This window comes from Adiantum capillus-veneris, chromosome 2 (assembly GCF_014529385.1).
Source record: "Adiantum capillus-veneris isolate H3 chromosome 2, ASM1452938v2, whole genome shotgun sequence".
Lineage (NCBI taxonomy): Eukaryota > Viridiplantae > Streptophyta > Polypodiopsida > Polypodiales > Pteridaceae > Adiantum > Adiantum capillus-veneris.
This window is the reverse complement of record NC_140932.1, coordinates 66212069-66230317: the sequence shown is the minus strand read 5'-3', so window position 1 is coordinate 66230317 and position 18249 is coordinate 66212069. Positions and strand designations below refer to the sequence as shown.

Below are 18249 nucleotides of genomic sequence, written 5' to 3'. Positions count from 1 at the left end.
TAAATTTTGTCTTTTCTGCTTGTTCCTGTGTAAGGCATTTGCTAAATCTGAGTTCAGTAGTGCTTTCTTTGTCATTTTTTATCTGGTTCTATGCCATATTTGTCTATAGAACCATTGGAAAACCTCAAGCAAGCTGTTTGCCTTCACTGCACCTCCCCCATGTCTTGTATGCTTGAAAAACTTGGTTCTTGCTTGATAATGGGATTTCTCCATGCCTTGTGTAGACCATATGGACAGGGAGCCCCATCTCTTTACAAACTAGGGAGTGTGATTGTAAATTATATGCTGGCAAAGTAAAAATGTGTCAATAATTAGTAAGTATGAGATTAATCATATGCTGCCAAACTAAAAGTATGTACATATTAAAAAGGTAAGAAAATAAATAAAAAACTTACCATGTAATGTGTGAATTCCTGATCCCAAACATCTTTCATTGCACTTCTGAAGTTATTGAGCACTTTCTTGAAATTTGGCAGATCATTTTTGCCCTAGGATGTCTTATCGCAGTAGGAAAATACTTTGTCTAGTGATTCCCATACCTCTGCTTTTTTATTTCTTGATGTACCTTCAAGACCATGATATTTGATGGCATTGTGGAGAGCTTTCCACTGGTTATACTTCACATTGGATGAACCCTTCTTGGCATTTACCTTTCCTAGTTTGCCATGAAACCCTAGGAAAGCTCTGGCCTTCACACCACCAACAGAGACCTTTCTAGGCACATTGTTTCCATTTGAAGACGTCTTCAGGTCTGTTTCAATCTTAACCTTACCACTGTGAAGGCCAATTTCTGATAAAACCCTTTCAATACATCTGATTGCAGCATCTCTAGCTGCTTTTGGCTGTAACTTCCAGGCAAACCCCACATACAGATGTACAATTTTCTCCACAATTCTGCAAAGAGAATGCAGAGTGCATATGTGGACATTAGCAAGTGGAATATTTAAAACTGCTTTGAATTTTGGATCTTGAGTATGCCTACTGGGTGCTTTGGTCCAATTTGCAGGATTACATTCTTTTGTTGATGCCATACAATACAGACAAGGGCTCTTTGCCATAGCTCCTTTGGAGACATTGTACATACATTTAAGGGTTTTAAGGTCTCCTCCCATGTGCCATTCCACCCTGTAACTTCCAAACCCTTCAACTTCAAGCTCTTCCCCTAATTCTTGTGCATTAATGACTTCGGGTATTGTTGTTTGATGGAAAACCCAATCCAGAACATCAAAGTCTTCACTCTCTACTTCAAAAGCACCTAGCCACCAGACATTCTTCTCCGATTGCATGCTGAAGTACTTGGTATCCTTCGGTTTCAATGCTCTGTTCATTAAAGTTATGGAAATCCTCTCAATTTTTTTGTTCTTAACAATCCCGCATTCATCAAGCTTTATCACAAAACTGACAAGACCATTTGCTTCTGTATGCTCCAGATCATAGAATCTGATCATCTCCTTCTGAAGTGTCTTCAAGTCAAGGAAAATATTATTGAACTCGTCAAATTGAAGATCCCTCTTTTTACCATGATAGGTACCATGAATGTGGTGAGGCTCACCCAACATCTCCATTATCCTCTCATTGATCTTTTTCCTTGCCTGCTGCACAATGGATGGCTTTGGAAGCAAAGAGGACCTGACTTTACATTGCTTTAACCTTGACTTCATATTTCTAAACAGCTTGCTATAACCATCTCTGCTAATGCCTTCCTTATCCATAGTATATTGCACATCCTCCTTGTCCAAGCAAGAGCTCTGCAAAAATCCCTCAATGCACTGCTCCTTTGCCTTTTTAAACTTCTTCTCTGTGAAAATCTTTTTGGCAACCTTGGGAGGTAAAACATCACAATAATGTTTAGCTGCCATTTCCATGTTTGATGCACAGTTTGGTTGTAGCAAAGTCCTAAATCAAAAGGTACAAAATTAACTGATTATTGATCTTGTCCAAATGACACCAACAAAATAAACAAACAGTGATCAACTAAATTAAAGTTAACTGAATATTAATCATTTAATAAAGAACAATAGCAATAGGGTCATAATAACAACCTAACAAAAAGATTAACAACCTAACATAAGCATAATAATGTGGAGCAGAATCATAATACAACTTAACAAAGAAAAGTAACCTAAGCATATTAACAAAGAATAGTAGCAACTTAACAATATAAAATAAGCATATATACCTTGTTGCTCTGATTCTCCTGCTACAACCTCCTCCACCACGTCTCAAGGCTTCAATGTTCTTTAACTTCTTTTCTCTTTGTCTATTTCCTAACATTGTATTCTTTCTTCTAGCTTGTTTGAGCTGAGTTTGTAGCTTTTCGTTGCTCTCTTAACATTCCTCAAGCTGTTGTTTAAGAGTATTTATCATTTGTTTGGCCAAATGATCTTCTAACTTAAGAATATCTCTCTCTGCCGCAAGACTCTGTGCCATAACCCAGCAACCCTCTTTGACCATCACCCACAAATTTTATCAAAGATGAACAATTTGAGAATGGGGGAGTGCTCTTTGTCATTGGGTCCACTGGATACAATCTTCCATCAGTCTAGAGATCAATGTGTTTTTTTTTTATCTTGCCGCATTGCTTCAAATATGGACGAGGACACCTCTGCACATTTGTTTCTCTTGTGCACTGGACAATATTCTTCATTTAGCTCAATGTGTAGATGGTATAAGCTTCTCTTCTCCATGGAAGTCTGTTAACAGTATTTGTCAGAGATAGTACTATAGGGAAAAGCTCTGTAGATACGAGGAAGAAGACGACACAGAAAAGGTTTGTTTTAGCTTTTGGAAATTTTGAATTTTGGGCCAGAACTGACGTTTTCGTTAGGTTTGGAGGGAGTATTTTTTAGAATACTAAAGATCCTAGAAACACTACAAGAGGCTATTCATATTAGCGACGCTCACACAGCGACGCTCAAAAAAAAAATTCCAGGCGTCGCTATGAGCGTCGCAAATTTACAAAGAAATTTGCAACGCTCATAGCGACGCCGACTGGGCTAAAAAAGTAACAGATAGCGCCCAAAAACTCAGATCTCAGATCTGAGTTTTTCGGCGCCCTCAAGCATGGAGCAGGTAACGCTCTCTCTCTCTCTCTCTCTCTCTCTCTCTCTCTCTCTCTCTCTCTCTCTTTCTTCTCCACACACACACACGAGGAGAGGAAGGAGAGCCAGGTATGCTCCTTCCCTCTCCTCACTCTCATGTTCCCTTCCCCTCTTTCTCTCTCCCTCTCTCTCTCTCTCACACACACACATACACACACACATAGTGTTTTTGAGAGAGAGAGAGAGAGAGAGAGAGTACAAACATAAACAAAAACGCACACACACATACATAAACAAAAAACGCACACACATTGACAGCCCAATAGAAGACATTGATATATGGGTAAACAATGAGCATCTATCAACACTACAAGAGGCTATTCATATTAGCGACGCTCACACAGCGACGCTCAAAAAAAAAATTCCCGGCATCGCTATGAGCGTCGCTATGAGCATCGCAAATTTCTTTGTTAATTTACGACGCTCATAGCGACGCCGGCTGGGCTAAAAAGATAACCGAGCGCGCCCAAAAACTCAGATCTCAGATCTAAGTTTTTCGGCGCCCTCAAGCAAGGAGCAGGTAACGCTCTCCCTCTCTCTCTCTCTCTCTCTCTCTCTCTCTTTTTCTTCTCGACACACACACACACACACACACACACACACGAGGAGAGGAAGGAGAGCCAGGTATGCTCCTTCCCTCTCCTCATTCTCATGTTCCCTTCCCCTCTTTCTCTCTCCGTCTCTCTCTCTCTCACCCACACACATACACACACACACATAGTGTTTTTGAAATAGAGAGAGAGAGAGAGAGAGAGAGAGAGAGAGAGAGAGAGAGTACAAACATAAACAAAAACGCACACACACATACATAAACAAAGAATGCACACACACATTGAGAGAGGAAAAGAGAGAGAGAGCATGCATAAACAAAAAACGCACGCATTGAGAGAGGAAAAGAGAGAGAGAGCATGCATAAACAAAAAACGCACACATTGAGAGAGGAAAAGAGAGAGAGAACATGCATAAACAAAAAACGCACACATTGAGAGAGGAAAAGAGAGAGAAAACATGCATAAACAAAAAAACGCACACACATTGAGAGAGAAAGAGAGAGAAACTAATTTAACGTCGTAGGAAACTAATTAAAATTAAAAGACCTAAAGATCTAGCCGACGAGGAGTTGAGCTCAAGACCTATTATTCAAGAGGGAAATGGCATAACCAATCTATCATACTTGGCATGGGTGATAGAAAGGTTATACCATTTATCTCTTTTTATTGGCACACACGTCCACACACGCGCACACACACAAGAAGAAGAGAGTTATAACGTTGTAGGAAACTATCCTAAAAGACGTTAAAGATTAGGTTAGATGCAGACTTACGTTAAACTAGATTTAGGTTTATTTAAGTTAAATTAGATTAGATTTAGGTTTATTTATAATTAGATTTACGTTTATTTACGCTAGATTTAGATTTACGTTATATTAGATTAGATTTAGGTCTCCATAGACTGTGATGCCTGCATGAAGCGGGTGAAGAAAGCCCTCAATGGAATATAGGGTATTGCTGCCTTCACTCATGGTGGGCTCCGTCAATCCAAAAGTACTGGTGAAATGTCTTCAGAAGATAGGGAAGAAGGTGGATCTTCAGGGCGGCAAGAGTCACTACATCCCCGACACAATGACCATCTAGACAACCTCTAGTCATTCAACAGCAACTTCAAAGTTAGTAACAAGAGCAAGAACGGTCTAAAGGGCCAATTGCTGTCGTCAGATGTGGATGGAGATGAGGCAGTGTCACCGCCGGAAGTTAACTCTCACATCTTTAGTGATGAGAATGCCAACTCTTGCCGAGTTATGTGAAAAATTATGTGTTAAATCAGTTTTAAGGTTCTTATAATCTCTGTTAGTTTAGTTCTTTGTTTTTAATATAACATAATTTACGTTAGATTTAGATTTATGTTATATTAGATTAGACTTAGGTTTATTTAGGTTTATTTAGGTTTACCCACACACACACAAGAAGAAGAGAGTTTTAACGTCGTAGGAAACTATCCCAAAAGACGTTAAAGATTAGGTTAGATGTAGACTTACGTTAAATTAGATTTAGGTTTATTTTTAGTTAGATTTACGTTTATTTATATTTACGCTTATTTACGTTAGATCGAGTCCACGCAAGAATTACTTACGGTTTAGGGTTTAGGGTTAGACGAACAGTGAAAAGATCTACTGTGAAAAGATGTTAAGATGCTGTGAAGTGCTACAGCTAGAGAAGAGGCAAAGGGGTTTTGTCCACTACATGCAGTATCATGTAGACGTGGGTGTGTAGATTTCTTGTACCCACAAATATAGGTATTGACCAATAAAGACGAGATTATAACCCGGTGGTTCTGATCTCCGTGCACCTCTAGACCGAGGTGTGCGGGGATTGGACATGACTAGAGAATGTGAGGTAAAGAGAGAGAGAGAGAGAGAGAGAGAGAGAGAGAGAGAGAGAGAGAGAGAGAGAGAGAGATAAGACGAAGAATGCCAATAGAATATTAAATTTGTTGTCCAGGTTATAAGATTTTTATCCTCATTTTGAGTAGTGACGAGGATGTGGGACCGTCCAACCGAAACACCTATCTCTCAACGAGGGTCTTATGTCCTTGTAATCAATGCAAGCATGCTGTGCGACGGACAAGACGTGTTTCTTTGCAGCACGTTCGCGAATTTGGCGAGTTCGATCCATCTATTATAGATCGAGTTGTTGCCAATTATAACTCGTCGGACTCTAACGCTGGCCAACAAGCAGCAATCTTGCAACCCAATAGACGTGTTCGCAGGCGCTTTGGTCAAGCAGCATATGTGAGGCCACAAGATGTAGCCTCTGACAGCTCGGGGGATGATCATGCAGAGCACATTCCCAACGAGGCAATGTTTGAGCCCGAGATTGATGAAATGATCAAGACGATCACGGATTCAGACGATACGCCATTGTATAATGGAGCACGTATGTCTAGATTGAAAGCACTCCTGGTTCTTCTCAACATGCAGGCAAAGTTTGGATGGAGTGACACTAGCGTCACAACGCTTTTCAGGTGATCTATTACAATTAGTTTACTTTAATAAAACTCTAAATGTATAATGATCTGATAGATTTTTACACGACTGTATCATATTTTTATGTTGTGTAGATTGCTGAAAGAGCACATACTCCACGCTTGTCCTAATGACTGCATTCTTTTCAGAGGGGAATACATAGAAATGGAGAAGTGTCCGAAATGTGATTCCGAAAGATATCGAGTAGATCTCCACGGGACAAAAATTCCACAACAGGTTTTGCGATATTTTCCTCTGCTTCCTTGCATCAAGCATTTCTTCAAATGTAAGTCTATGGCCGCCCTAGCATCATGGCATGAGGAGAATAAATCTTTGGATGGTGAGCTACGAATTCCTGTAGATTGCGCAGCCTAGAAACATATAGATGGAACATGGTCGGATTTTGCCAGGGAAGCTCGAAATTTGCTCTTAGGCCTGGCTATGGATGGCGTAAATCCATTTGGTCAAAGATCAACATCTTACAGTGTATGGCCCGTTGTCATCGTCAACTACAACATTCCCCCGTGGTTGACTACGAAGAAGGGGCACCTATGGCTAAGCTTGATTGTGCCAGGGCGATATAAAGTGGGGAATATGGATGTGTATCTTCGTCCACTATTGGAAGAGCTACAACAATTGTGGATTGGCATAGAGGTGGTGGATATGAGCCGACACACAGGACGACGGAATGCTTTGATCAGAGGCATTCTAATGTGGACCATGCATGACTATCCCGGGCTAACAGAATGCTCAGGTGATCTATTGACACTCCTCACTCAGACACTGTAAATCTTGTTTTTTCCCATAGTTGATCTATTATCATGTGTATACATGCAGGGCTTCAAACAAGCGGATACAGAGCATGTGTCACATGTGGACCTAGACTGAATGCACGTAGGGCGCCCTCACTGAAGAAGAAAATCTACGAAGGTCATCAAGCGTATCTTCCAGAGAATCATGTGTTACGCGATGGCTTTTTGGGAAGAGAGCCACCAAGGATGTCTGCACAAGCATGGTTAGAGCAGAAGGAGATGTGCGATGACGGATTGCCTCCAGGGATGAAGAGACTATCTCTATGGTACGAGTTACCATACTGGCCCCGACTCATGATCAATCACTTGCTCCATCCAATGCACATATTCAAGAATGTGGGTAATCTACTATGGGACCATCTGACCGGCAAGAAAGATACTTTGGGAGCCAGAGTTGACCTTAGAAATGTGGATCGTATGGAGCAATTTTGGCCGCAAACAGCGTCTGATGGATCGATAAAACTCCCTAAAGCACCATGGATTTTCACAGGAGCCCAAGAACGCAAAGTAAAAGAGACCATTTGATCTTTGCGAACCCCCACTGGCGTAATGCACTCGCTCCGAACGTGTTTTACTAAAGAAGGAAAGCTTACCGGTTTGAAGTCACACGATTGGCATAAAATGTGTCAGGTACGTTCATAGTGGACTTTAATATCATTGCATAAAATGTGGACTTTAATATCATTGCTGCACATACTTTACAGTTTATTTTACCGGTTGCCATTGAGGGATGTTTGTCTTTCGACATCCGTAACACAATCTACAAACTTGCAAAGTTGGTGCAATGGATCTCACAAAAGGAGATCAACGTAGACTCCATACCATTCGCCAAACTAAATGCTGCGAGCTTGTGTGCATGTTTCAGAAACATTTTCCTACTACCATGCTAACCATTCAGGTGCATCTTCTTGTTCACATAGTTGATGAGGTGGAAATAGCTGGCACAGTTCATTCCAGATGGATGTTCTTCTTAGAACGTTTCATGAAAACGCTTAAGGGATATGTGCATCAAAAGGCACGTCCGGAGGGTAGCATGGCAGAAGGTTGGTTGGTATCAGAGTCCCTAGTGTACATTGGAGAGTGGCTAGACGGATTTGATAAAGCCCGGGACACGCTATGGCAAACCATAGATGATGAGCGCATATCTGGGATTGTCATGTGCAATCTCGGTGTTGAGAAGAAGATGACGGAAGATCTAGAGGCTAAAATCAACCGATTTTACATGATTCACAATCCAGTGATGCAAAAGTGGATTTCACAATATGAGGATGCAAAGCAAGAGCGACAAAGGGCACGAATCGAGTGGAGACGGGGAAGACGACCACCGATGCACTATCCGACGGTTCTGGAGAGCCTACCAACCTTCATGAGCTTAAGATGGTTGCACAACCAATTGAAAAGCGCACAACAATGCGGTGACGAAGTGACTGAGGAAGAGTGGGAGTATTCTCGGGGTTGCGCGACCAAGGTAAGTTTGCAATGTACGACTAGCTAGTGACTTTATTTCTAAACGTTTGAACGGCCACTCATAATCTTTGTTCGTTGTAGTATAAGTCATACACAACAGCATGGTGTAAAGGTCGACATTTTAGGGTGGAACGAATCGACAAAAAGCGTTTTACTCAAGATTGTGGAATCATGGCAAAATTTGAACAGTCTAGTCGACGACGTTCCTCTGATGTAGATCCTGTGGTGGCGGAACTCACTTATTTCGGCACGCTGCAAGAGATTTTGAGGATCGATTACAGAGGATTTTTTGTCGACTTGTTCGACGTGCAATGGTTCAAGATAATCATGGAGGGTCGCAATGCTACTGTGCGTAGAGGAGAGTCTGGTTTTCTTGAGGTGGATTCTACTAAGAAATGGACTGACCTAAGAGACACTTTCGTACTACCCGAGCATTGTGAATAAGTAAGTATGTAAATAGTTAACATCCCCCTTTTACAAGTTATGTGCTTGAAAGCTCTCATGTAAGTTATGTGGCTCTGGCAGGTAATATTTCATCCTACAAAGTCTACATCAAACTGGTGGTACGTCATAGAGGTAGCCCCTCGTAGTGCAAGGACGTATGAAGGCTACCATGTGCCAATCACAACGGCATCAATGGAGGAGATCAGAGAAGATGCTCAATCAGAAGCCACTGCGGTGGTGCCAGATGAGCATCAAGATGCTACTACTCTATATGGGGTGCATGCAGAGGAGCTACAAAATGAAATACGGGATATGTGTTTAAACGGAGAGCTCTATATAGATATAGGAAGTTATGCTGAGTTATGCGAGGATGAGAGAGAGATCTCTTGTAGCCACAAATATTGTATTTGAACAATTTTGCTCCGTGTTGTAAAAGCTCTGGCTCTCTAAGTACCTTCCATGGTGTATAACGCTCTTTTCTACTCACGCTCACATCTTTTGATTGAAAATTCTGAGTTTTCGACTTGCCTCTTCTATCACTCAATTCATTGCGTCATTGTATTTATATGCGTCATTACGTCATTGTATTTAATGATCTTTGCGTCATTGTCTACTCTATTCATTCAATATTAAGTTTAAATATTCGTGTGTTTAATGCAGGTATGGATGATGAGGAGTTTCTTTCTTCTTTGTCACCGCATGCAGAGACAGTGGTACGTGGAGCGTCATCGCTCTGGCGCATCATCGCGCGTTCCTACTCCATCCGCATCTCCCTCTATTTCGGAGCATTCGGCGTGCTCCGAAGCTTCGGCGTCGACGAGACGAGCTTCACACTCGTCTAGACACCGGCGCTCTAGTGGTGGCGGTGGCGGTTGTTGTGGGGATTCCGCCACCGATGCCTCCACACCGCCTCGTGTTCGACGAGGCTCTTTACCCTCCCCTTCTTTGCCCGCCCCCACACCAGCCACAACATCGCCATCTACGCCAGGTTTTGCACGGCTGACTGTTCCTAGCAGCTACACACCTCTACCTACTCCGCCAGGAGCCACCCCACTCGACACTCCTCGCTTCGGGGCCCAGACGCCGGTGGAGACACCTGACGTCCGTACCCCCATCGACACGCCGCTAGAGACCCCTGCCGGGACACCCAGGTTCACGCGTCACCGGCCAGAGGGCTTGCCTTACTCCGTCGACTTCAGCGGCGGCATCATCATGGATGATGACGGCAAGAAGTTGATCTCGCGCATGCGTGGTCTTTGCTCTCAGTTGTTTAGACACTACATACTAAACAAATGGAGTGAAGTACCAAGTCATTTAAAAAACAGAGTCATCAGCATACTTCATGATGAGTTTCCCGTTCCAACACGGGATCAGTGCTTCAATGAAGACCTGATGAAGATTCGAATGAGCGAATACTGCAAACACAAGCGTTCCGAAGTGCAAAAAGCAATCAAGCATGGGTGGAACGGGTCAGATTGGCTGGCCAAAGAAGATTGGAAGAATGAGAAGAAAGCAGCGCGCGAGAATCCCGACAAGTGGAAGCAACAAAAGGATGCAGCCAGAGCGCGAGTAGAGGAAGGGAGCTCGCACCACTTGGGGAGCGGTGGATGGGCATCATTTGAGGCCGATTTTGTAAGTGTTTTCGCATTGCTCTTTATGTTCGATAGTTTAGGGTTTATGAGTTTTTTAATTCTAACATAATGAATTCTTTGTATGTTTTGACAGTGGTCGATGACAGGACGTGATCCCACACCGTACGAGCGCGAGTACGCAGGCAGGAAGGGCTTAAACGCCCTGATGGACATTCTCAGTTCTCGCGGCGGCATGGTTAGTATTAGGGTTTACTCTTTTCTATTTTTTGTATTGTTTTATAAATGTCGTTATATGTTTATACTTACTGAAAGCTGTCTTATTGTCTTTTTTTGCAGAATCCGACAGATACGCCGCTTGGACGCGATGAGACGTCTGACTAGACGATGTCAGTTTAGCCGTAGCTAGATAGCATTAGTTTAGGGTTTCTCATAGCTTATGTATCATGAGACGGATTTTATACGTCTTTTTGAACCATGTATATTATTACATTTGTCACCGCAGTTCATTTTGCCAATCAATTCTTTATGCCTATGATGTTGTACAATTGTTATTATTACATTTGCCAATCAATTCATTTTGCCTATGATGTGTACAATTGTCAATTTTAGGCTTGTCAATTTTGCAAACAATGCGTCTTGTGGGTGACTATTTTGGGTCTATTATCTACCCTTGCACTTTTTTTAAAAAGTGAATCAAGTATAATATGGTTGATGGGTGGCAGGGCATTCAATGCCCTGTCACCAAAAAAAAATTCTCTCGGGCATCGCTATAACCGTCGCTATTTATGGCTCTGTAGCGTCGCTATGAGCGTCACTATAGACTTCTATGTAAACGTCGCTATAAGCGTCGCTATGAGCGTCTCTATATAGCGACGGTTATAGCGACGCATATAACGACGCTCTCGTAGCGACGCTATTAGCAATGGTTTTAGCGACGCCGGGGGTTGTAAAAACCCAGTGTATTTCCGTCGCTAACAGCGTCACAAGAGCACACAACCTCTTGTAGTGAAAGATTTGACAATGACATGTTTCGGCGGAGGTAAAAAGGACACAAACTCACCTTTTTACAAACATTTCACTATTTTTTAAATAAAGTATATATTCTCTCTCTACATATTCTTACAGGGCACAAAAGTGACCTCAAAATTCCCCTAATGCTGAGGCCTCTTTGAATCTCACTGAACAGAATCCTTTAGCTAGGTAGAAAGTACTTTCAACTGCTCCTCCATGGCCAAGAATTTGAGGGCCTTGAAGCCATTGAATCATCTCAAACCTATTCAGGATTCTTCCACTGAACCCAAATACAAGCGTTAGCTCACCTTGCCTGGCTAATTGTTTTTTGATAATTGCTGGTGGTATCACTACAATAATAGCCTAGACAACCTCCACTTGCTGGGGCAAAGACTTTTTTAAAGCGGAAAAGACCCGATCTGCCAACCCGTCTTTCACTAGCCCACTGCAATCTGCCTAGGAACTAGTTCTTTTGTTGTTGTTAGGGCCGGATTCAATCATTTTGTTGACTTCCTTAAGCTCTTGTTGAAGTCTAACTCTTGTATTTTGCAGTTTTTCGAAATCTCCTTCACTCGACAACCCTTCTGCTGAGCCTTGTCTAGAATCCTTAGAGTTAGGCCCCTTGAGTATGCTAGCAAATGAGATGCCTGGCCTGCGAACTGCAGATGCACTTGACGCCTTATTTATGTTCGTACAGATGGGACCCTAAGGAGCCATCTTTGAGGGTTTTAACCTTAAATTTGAACCCTTGAGCTGAGCCCATTTTCTCTCTTGGTTCTTCAGAAGGCACTTTTTCAATCGGTACATTTTGTCCACTTTCATGGTTAAAGCCTTTGGCGAATCGAGGCTCGACATTTTCGCGTCATGTAATGGTTTCAAAACCGAGCCATCGCCTTCATCCATCGGCATTGCAAACTCCATTTCGGATAATTTACCCGCCGTTAACATCTATAAAAATTTAACAATATCTTCTCCTATTACTAACGTGTCGGGTTTCATTACCGAGTAGCGCAGTGAACGACCTCACCGACACCCCCCTCTATTCCAAGCTTAACCTAAATTACCAAAAAAGTAGGTTGCTCACACAGACAGCACCTTTGCTTTGCCAAAAAGTAGATAAAATGGAAGCAAGGCTGATAATACGATTATTTGCTTTATTAGGGCACTAGCATCCAAACGATTATTTACTGAAGCTTTTGCAAATGAAGCGATTATTAACTACTTAATGGAACAAAAAGATCCTACGCGAAGGATGAAGGGCAGACGGCGCCCAAGTACAGATCACCCACTTGCACACCCACTCCGGAGCAGGCGGTCGTGGGCAACAGCCACCGCCAACCCTCACCAATGATGCGAGCTGGAATGTACACCAAGCTTGGAGTGGGCTTAACAATAAAGAGCGAGGGCAGGAGCGACAAATCACAAACCACGTGAGGACAAGAGGAGTTCATCCTCACCTGCCATCGCTATCAAACCTCAGAGTTGCCCTCGTTCTCCAAAGTGTCAGGAACTTTCATAACCTAAAAGCCCTTTCAGAGCTGTTTTCTCCAAAGAGGGAAGGGAGAAGGAAGAAAGAAGGAAAGGGAAGGAGGTGTTTTCTGTGCAGCGACAACAAGAAGTGGGTTTTTTTATATTTGTAGTCTTTCCTTTGTAAATCGTTAGAGGAGGATGCAATGGAGCCGTTAACATTTTCTAATGGAAGAATCTACCTACCTATTTATACTATAATAACAGAGGGAGGGATTCCGGGCCCCTCCGACACATGGCAACGCAGAAGCTTCATTCGGCAATGAAGCTTGCACTTGCGCGCTCGAAAAGAGAGAGACAAGGATTGCCTACGCAGAGAGAGAGAGAGAGAGAGAGAGAGAGAGAGAGAGAGAGAGAGAAGGATGGCCTGTGCGAAAGGAGAGAGAGAGAGAGAGAGAGAGAGAGAGAGAAAGAGAGACAAGAATTGCCTACGCAGAGAGAGAGAGAGAGAGAGAGAGAAGGATTGCATGCGCGAAAGGAGAGAGAGAGAGAGAGAGAGAGAGAAAGAGAGACAAGAATTGCCTACGCAGAGAGAGAGAGAGAGAGAGAAGGATTGCATGCGCGAAAGGAGAGAGAGAGAGAGAGAGAGAGAGAGCCGGCCGGCTGTTGTTGACAGCTGCAGCTTCAAGGAAAGCTGCACCAGGAAAAGGGAAGGCCCACTTCCGGACTAAACGAGCTCATAATGCTATGGTCATGCAAGGCTTAGTTATCGGTTATTTGAACAAATAATTAAGTCTCATTCTTGGTCACACGCAAAAAGGAGCATTAAATGAATAACTATGTCCACCCTTTGTAACTATGCCGATTTTGGCATAGTCATGAGGTTCAAGGTTTAGTTGGGAGGATGAATGAATAACTAAGCCTCGCGTGACCATGCAAGAGGCTTAGTTATTCATGTAATGCTCTGTGCGGACATAGTTGGCTTAGTTATATATAACTGATAACTAAGCCTCGCGTGACCATGCTCTAATGATGTCGTACTTTTGGACTGAACGAGCTCATAATGATGTCAGTTGTGAGGATAGCGGTGAGCGGAACGGCGATGGGGTTTGGGTTGGCTGTGCTGGTACAACATGAACGTGAGGCCTGCAATGTGCTGTGCAGAGAGAGAGAGAGAGAGAGAGAGAGAGAGAGAGAGAAAGAGAGAGTCCACACTTTCCCCCTCCCAATATTTTATCATAAATTCCCAAAATGTCCTTCAAATTTTCCAAAAGTCCCAAATACCCCTGGCCTTTTTTTCACAATCGACCACACATACCCCCAGTCATGAGATTTCTTCAAAGGTAAAAAAGTATGTAGCTTTTCATAAGAGACTGATTGTCTATCAATATAAGATGCTAGGCTTTCGAGATGAATCGATTATTTTTAGACATAATCTCCTTTTTTTGTGAGGCAATTTGGGACAAATTACATGCTAATCACTCAAAAACGGATCGCAATCGTAGAGAGAGAGAGAGAGAGAAGAGAGAGAGAGAGAGAGAGAGAGAGAGAGAGAGAGAGAGAGAGAGAGAGAGAACCGGTGGCCTGAGGACAAGTGCACATAGGCAAGTCCTCAGAAGACACATCATTCATTCATTGGATCCCGACTCCCCGCACATTGAGAGAGAGAGAGAGAGAGAGAGAGAGAGAGAGAGGGGAGCTGGTTCATGTCAGGCATAAGCTACCCAACACTCGTAAGGATGACACACATGTTGAGGATATCATGCATGGCATGGTTGTGAGGATTGCTAGGAGGGGCGTGTGTCAGGTAGGGCCTGCATGAGCAGTGGGGCACTTTGGTCAAGCACTTGGCTGTGCATTCAACCACACATACCCCTGCTCATGAGATTAACTTTCTCCAAAGAATATAAAAAAGTTTGTAGCTTTTCATAAGAGACTGATTGTCTATCAATACAAGATGCTAGGCTTTAGACATGAATCGCTTTAGACATAATTGCCTTTTTTTTGTGAGGCAATTTGTTTGGGACACATTACACGCTAATCACTCAAAAACGGATCTCAATTGGATGGAGAGAGAGAGAGAGAGAGAGAGAGAGAGAGAGAGAGAGAGAGAACCGGTGGCCTGGAGGAGGGGTGCACATAGGCAAGTCCTCGAAAGACACAACGTTCATTCTTTGGGTCCCGACTCCCCACACATTGTGTGTGTGTGAGAGAGAGAAAGGGGGGGGGGGGGGGGGGGGGGGGGGGGGGAGTAGGTTCGTGCCACGCATAAGACACCCCAACGCCCATAAGGATGGCACATATGTTGAGGATGCCGACATGGTTGCGCGGATCACTAGAAGCGGCGTATGTCGGGCAAGGCCTGCCAGAGCACCGCGGCACTTTGGTCAAGCACTTGGCTATGCGTTCGTAGTCAAACACCTGGTACACCTCCATCCCGAAGGTATGAGAGATATATGGCCATGAAACATTCGACCTGTATATCCAGCCAATCCACCAACACCACTTGGTTTTGCAGACAGTTGGCATGGCAGCCGATGAGCCGCACCTGATCGGGAGGATCCAAGTATGCCGCCTCCACGAATTCCCATCGATGACGCTCCCCCTCTGCTTTCAGTTCCGCCACATCTTTTATTTTAACCAAGCGCTTGCGACTTTCATAATGTTGGTGATATGACCGCTTGAGGCGCTCCACTAGCATCCTACCATCGTGAGCTGCACGATCATTGGCTGTTGTCAGTGTTTCTGGATCTATGCTAAGGACATTGGCTTTGTCTCAATGTCCATGGATCCGACTGAAGATGGATTGGTTTTGTATCATAGAAGTGGGGAGGCGAAAACCAATATACACATTTTGATGCAGAGAGAGAGAGGGAGCTGGTTCGTGCCAGGCGTAAGCCACCCTAGCGCCCATAAGGATGGCATATATGTTGAGGATGTCATGCACGACATGATTGCACGGATCGCCAGGAGCGACGTGTATCGGGCAGGGCCTGTCAGAGCAGCGCGACACTTTGGTCAAGCCCTTGGCTCTGCATTCACAGTCAAACACCTTGTACACCTCCATCCCGAAGGTATGAGAGATATATGGCCACAAAACATTCGACCTACACATCCTGCCAATCCACCAACACCACTTGGTTTTGCAAGCAACTGGCATGGCAGGCAATGAGCCACACCTGAGCGGGAGGATCCAAGTATGCCGCCTCCACGAATTCCCATCGATGACGCTCCCCCTCCGCTTTCAATTCGGTTCACATTGTTGCTTTCAACCAAGCGCTTGCGACTTTCATAATGTTGGCGATATGGCCGCTTGAGGTGCTCCGCTAGCATCCTACCATCGTGAATTGCACGACCATTGGCTGTTGTGAGTGTTTCTGGATCTACACTAAGGACATTAGCTTTGTCAATGTCCATGGATCCGGCTGAAAATGGATTGGGTTTGTAGCATAGAATTAGGGAGGCAAAAATAGATATAAACGTTCTGATACAGTGAATTCTTTGCAGCCTTCCAACCTTCATTCTCTTGCGCGGAGAGAGAGAGAGAGAGAGAGAGAGAGAGAGAGAGAGAGAGAGAGAGAGAGAGAGAGAGAGAGAGAGAGAGAGAGAGAGAGAGAGAGAGAGAGAGAGAGAGAGAGCATTGTCTGAGTTGAGTCTCTTTGCATAGCCAAGGGGAGAGAGAGAGTGCCAAAAACCTGGAGGAGGGATAGTGAGAGACTGTCGCTGAGAGAGAGAGAGAGAGAGCATGTCACCTCGAGAATGGCAGTGATGGGTGGTAGTTGGCGTTGATGGAAGATACTCTATCGACGTACGCGCGCGCGCGCGCGCGCGAGAGAGAGAGAGAGAGAGAGAGAGAGAGAGAGAGAGAGAGAGAGAGAGAGAGAGAGAGAGAGAGAGAGAGAGAGAGAGAGAGAGAGAGAGAGAGAGAGAGAGAGAGAGAGAGAGAGAGAGAGAGAGAGAGAGAGAGAACGTGGAGGGGAAGGGATTATAATCTTTCTTTTGCGAGCTCATTTTAAGAATCCACTAATAAGAAGGATTTGTACCAAGGTAAGAGGGGATCTGTGAGCTCACTTAAAAATTGCCCTAACAGGAAGGATTTGTGCCAAGACAGTCGGATACATACTGATATTCGTGATATGACTTGAAAATAACACAAACTTAGGCAATACGTTATTCAGTATGTATGTATGCCTTGCTAGAGTGACTACACTCGAAGGTTAAATTAGGGACAAAGACAAGATTTTTTCGGAGAGAGAGGAAATCATAGGACAAAACACCTCGCCTGTATGCCAAGGAGGCAGTGTAAATAATGTCGTAAGTACAAGTGCTACTGTTGGAACTACACAAATCAGGATAGGACAAGGAGACAGGGTCAAAGCATGTGGTTGTAGGATAGGAGGAAGATTGCATGGGGTCAAATATGGCTATAGTCTCTGAGTTGTTGGAGTGCGTCGCTAGCTTATGTCAATGCGACCTCAGCTTCATATTGTATCAAAGTTGGTAGAGGGGCCAGCTCCTGCCTCAGGTGAGTGTTCCCTGCTGCCTGGCAAGTTAGAGAGAGAGAGGTCCCACGTAGCAAGAGAGATAAATGACATGGAGCTGTAAGGGCAAGCAAATGGGGCACCGCCCCAATCGTACAATCTCACCTTGCTAAAGTGGCTACACCAAAAGTCAAATTAAGGAAAGAGAGACAAGGTTCTAGAATGCATAAAGATGAAACAAAACAAAACAAAATGTTATATCCATGCCTCCAAAATGCAATTATGATCTATGAGACCAAAAGGTAGGAGAGAGGGAGAGAGAGAGAGAGAGAGAGAGGGAGGGGCTTGAGGGTAAGAGCGGCGGCCATGCCACCGAAGACGACGTGGTTTTACTAGTACCTTTATAAAAGGGGGAGGGATTCCATTCCCCCCCTACCATGTGTTGTTCCCCCGGCCAGTGCACTTTGAATCCAACGTGCTCAACAAGAGTCGACAAAGAGAAAAGGCCTGCACGAAGAGAGAGAGAGAGAGAGAGAGAGAGAGAGGGGCAGCCATAGGCGACAGGCAATACTATGGAGATGAATGGAGTCATGTGGAATGGTAAAAGAGAGTAATGTTGAAATTAAAACACGCAAACCCAACCGTAAGCTAGAGGAGGGTAATTAAGAGAGGGTGAGAGTAATTTATTTTAAGCTTCATCAGCATGCACCTAACAATTGGTCAAAATGTTTATCTTCTCCATAGTTTATGTCAAATAAAGAGCCCTCCATAAATCACATTCTCTTCCTAATGCTTACTTTTACATAAGAAAATTATGGCAAATACACACGAAGATTTTTAAAAAAAATCATG

At 43.8% G+C, this 18249-nt stretch overlaps 1 pseudogene; it reads right to left on the bottom strand.

Annotated features, from left to right (window-relative positions):
- Positions 1-15934: 15934 nt before the first annotated feature.
- LOC147462905 (uncharacterized) lies at positions 15935-16333 on the bottom strand (annotated as a pseudogene).
- Between the last annotated feature and the right edge of the window lie 1916 nt (positions 16334-18249).